Source organism: Chelonus insularis, unplaced genomic scaffold (genome assembly GCF_013357705.1).
Source record: "Chelonus insularis isolate UGA/USDA-ARS -01 unplaced genomic scaffold, ASM1335770v1 scaffold_277_pilon, whole genome shotgun sequence".
Lineage (NCBI taxonomy): Eukaryota > Metazoa > Arthropoda > Insecta > Hymenoptera > Braconidae > Chelonus > Chelonus insularis.
The window spans coordinates 1,294,641-1,299,021 of NW_023276791.1; the positions used below are offsets into that span (position 1 = coordinate 1,294,641).

Consider the following 4,381-nt stretch of genomic DNA (forward strand, 5'->3'; position numbering starts at 1 on the left):
AAATGCAATTGATTAAGATCCATAAGCAGTAATTTGAATTCTGTTTACGTAACATTAGCATATGCGATTCGCATTTTTAACTCAAGAAAGTAAGTGCGGTTAATTAACTGCACTTACTTATATTAATTTTTTCTTATTATATAATATTACTTAATAATCTACATACTATCACAATAATCACAGCTTCTAAAGTATTGATAAAAACTTTAATGTACAAAAATGAGTCTTTCACACTGCTTCTATCAATTAACATACTTTGCATCTTATCTAGAAAGTAATAAGATTATTTTCTAGTGCTACTGTATTACTTAATAATAAGAAAAACATGACTCAATATCATTTAATATGCATTATGCACAATTAATTATTTACTGAAAGGCAATTAGCTTTTTTTCTCTTTCAATTATTTTGGATTTTATATTTATTTATTTTTTCGAGACCATTGTAGCTCTGTATGCACCACACAAACCTCTCTAGAACCGAATTTGTCGCCTCCTTTCAAACAAATTCGGATCTACAGGGTAGATGTAGAACATTACCTGGGCCTTTAAATATAAATATAAATTTTTTTTAAACATTGTATTTACATTACGATTAGTATTTCATAAGCCCAGTGATAAAAATCATTTTTTAGTCATCTCTTCATTAATTATTTGTAGAGATATACCAGAAATATTTTTATCATCAGTAACACAGTTTTCTATTACATCATCATAATATGTTAATTACAATTCTTAAGACAACAAATACATCATTAATAACTTATAATAGTCTTTGAATATTCGTATTGTAAAAAGCATACATAATATTAAAATAAATGGAAGCAGTAGGAATTTATATAATTTGTTCAAGCTAACTTTCTATATTGATTCACAGTAATTACTTTTACGCATTGCAGATTAATAAATTCGTTCCTGGAGAATTTATTTACTGTGTAATGAAACTTATGTACTTTTTATTTTTATAGAAAAGTATTAAATGAAGTTTAATAATTGCTGTAATCAACGTAAATGAAATACAAATCTCTTTTTTATGCAGAGAAAATCATCTTTTGACTGTAAAGAAGTATCTTATTATAACTTTACATAAGAAAAAAGAAATTTATATTGAATAATCCATAATATTATTAGTCATGATAAAATATCAATTTTTTAACTTTGATAATTTAAAAAAAAATTAATAACACCAACAATATCACAAAATTGATAATTAAACCAATTGTGTGAATTCTATATTTTAATAAAAAATTTATTTTAATTTTTAATAAAACTTCTTGACTGAAAATATAAAACGTACGGATTTATATTCTACAGTAAAATATTTTACTTACATAAATTTTTGATGATATCGCAGATAGTTTTGAGTTATACTCCTTAAATTCTCATCTTTACGTCATATCGAAAAGTATATAATTATCTTCACTGTTTCATTACTTTCTTGGTATCCTAAATTTGTCGTTTGCTTTTCGTACGGGAAATTATACACCTGTTATAGTAGATAAGAATTAAATTTAGTTAAGCAGCTTATTTAAATTTATGGTGACGTTTGCATTAAAGATTTATCATAACTGCACTTGTTTTCAACAGTAAAATATCAAATTAAAAAAAATTACATCTGCTAAATAACCATTTTTCTCACTAAAGTAGTCATAGATTTTCATCATCGAATACTTAGTATGAATTTATTAAAAAATAACCAAGAAAATGCTAATGTGCAGAACATACTCTTGTTTTCATTTGCACAGGAGCAAAAAGAGATCATTTACAAGTAATCTTTATCCCTAGTTCATTTATCGTAATCTACTTAAAAAAACTGGTGAGTTTTGATAATTATAAACTAAGCTTTTACCTTCATCTTGTTAACGTATTTGTCAGATGGTTATATTAAGCATAAATCTGTTTGTCTTTTAATGCATGAACAAAGTTGTACAAGAAGTGTATCCACTCTTAATCGGCTTAGGACGCCTACGTTAACTCGTTAACATGGATGCTGAAGTGTCAAAATTCTTTGCCAAATGACAACAAGACCTTTTACTCAACAGGCACTTGACTTTTGACTCTTCTTACCCTCTTCAAAGTTCTCATTTTACTTGGCTTAAAGGATTTTCTACCTAAAAAAACACAAAATAGTAATGAACCGTGTAAATTTACTTCTGCATACATAAATTACATGCATTAGAGAGAAAGTAGCATTGTAGTCTAGAGAAGCTTAGAGAGGAGTATTATTTTAAGTAATTGCAACGAATACCTTTTTATGAATTTATTTGAAGCCAGCTGGTTCAAGTAAAATGAATGAAAATTGAACATGAAGATGTTTCTTTTTTTTTCTTGTGAGTAAATGTGAATTTAATAATTAGTTATTGATATTAGTAGAACATATTTACCATTGAGCTTTTTGTTTGCCATTTACACATTTTTTTATTATCTTTAATGTAATATTCCTCGTTACTTGTTACTCTTTGCTCACCTGAAACAAAAAAGATCAAAGTTATGTAGTAATGACGGTAATTTTTCCATTAAGATTGAAGCAGGTAATAATACTCATTCAAAAGATTGAACTGTGTAATTTCTACAATTGTAAATGTTATGAGCAAAATAATATTCCATGAAAAGATTCCATTCTTAAATCATGTTTCAAAATTTAACTACAAAATGTTAAAATGGAATCTACTAATTTACTACCATATTTCTGTCTAATTTTTTTTCCCTGCCAATTGGATATTCAATTTTTAATTATCCTCGAGAATAAGATCTTGAATTAAAGAAAAGTAAATTTACTGTAATTTTTTGATTCTAAAAGTAAAATCATCATAAAAATTTTAATTACAGAAATAATAGAATACAGGATGTGTGCAATATCTCTTTTACCAATCAGCTGGTTTCTGATTGTAATCAACTACCACATCATGTAACAAGAGAAAAAGGTGTAGTTTGAAACTAATTTTCTATTGTATTTTTTTTTCAAGCTTGGACTCATCTTCACTAACTTATTCGTCTAATTATTTCTCGAAAGATTCTTGGCAAAATGGCTCTTTGAGTTAGAATTAATATTTTACATTTTTTAAATATTTTTTAGCAATTAAACAATAAAGTTACATCTAATAATGTTAATATTCAAGATCTCCAACTGAATTTCTGATGCAACTTTACAAAAACTTACATAAATTATTGAATTCCAATAAGAGGAAAGGGTCCAATGTGAGGGTTTTTAAAATAAAATGAATAAATGTCTGTAAAATAAGAAATCAAATGAAAAATTACAAATGAAATCAGCTATATAAGAAGAATATATAAATATATTAATATGTTGAGATAATATATGCATAAAATGTCTATTCCACAGTGTAATTTATCTTCACGTACCTTTCATTAATATGAATCTCTATCAATGATTCTCTTGACTCTTGATGATTGACACGTATCCAAGGCACGTACGATGCTCTTTCCTGAGGTGATTGGGTACAGTAGATATTCACCATGGTCGTATTCATTCTAGACAACACAAAGAAAACTTAGTTCGGGCGGGACACGTTGCCGTTACCGACGAATAAACCAATAAACGGAGCAGCCATCTGCTTGCCAGCCGGCATCGTTCTGCTCTCTCTTCCTCACTCTGCTGTCGGAGCAGATCCCCCACTGGCCCTTAGTTTTCGTTTTATGGCGTCGCTGAAATGAATTTCACAAGTATCAGCACTTACCTACTTGTTATAGTATTACTTAGCATTACGTCTTAGACTTATATTTTTGCTATGTTATGTAGTAAATATATCTCGAGTAAGTATCTTAAAAATAAAGTCATATTTCTTTTTATTTTTTTTTATTTGATTAATGCAACTTTTTTAATTAACTTTTTACCTTTGAATAAAAAACTAATCAAATGTTTAGCTATTGTCATTGTTAGAAATATCATTTATTTTATACAATGAATTATTTATCAGAAAAGTGTTGAGTATATATTGTTAAACAATTTTTTTGCTGAATTTAAAATGGTAAACTTCTGTTTTACATAGATATTTAAATAATCATACTCGGCTAAGAACAAAAGAATATATTCAGTGATAAAAAAATTGTTAACTCAATGTATGATTTAATTATTTCATTCATTTATTTTGTATAAAAATATTCACGCTCCATTAATAACCAGAATATGCAAATATAAACGTAATAGAAATTTGTTCTAATTAAAATATTAATAGCTTCTAGAATGAGTTGTTAGTAATTCTCTAGTATTCCATTCATAATTAATTTTATGTAACATTATGCAAAAAAATTTATTAAAATTCAATACAGGCAATTATTAACGACTTTTACTGAAATATTATGTTAATTTGCTGTAACATATCAACAACAAATGCGGAACATTTGAAATGGTCTTAAATTTA

The 4,381-nt window shown here is 26.6% G+C and overlaps 1 long non-coding RNA gene across 2 annotated transcripts; it reads right to left on the reverse strand.

Annotated features, from left to right (window-relative positions):
- Positions 1 to 808: 808 nt before the first annotated feature.
- LOC118073262 (uncharacterized) lies at positions 809 to 3,602 on the reverse strand. 2 transcript variants are annotated; one of them, XR_004691089.1, is made up of 6 exons: positions 3,363 to 3,602; positions 3,160 to 3,229; positions 2,384 to 2,466; positions 1,849 to 2,110; positions 1,331 to 1,485; positions 809 to 1,055 (listed from the first exon to the last, which is right to left on the reverse strand). It is a non-coding gene; the product is annotated as an uncharacterized lncRNA (long non-coding RNA). The 2 variants fall into 2 exon arrangements; XR_004691090.1 differs by lacking the exon at positions 3,160 to 3,229.
- Positions 3,603 to 4,381: the final 779 nt, after the last annotated feature.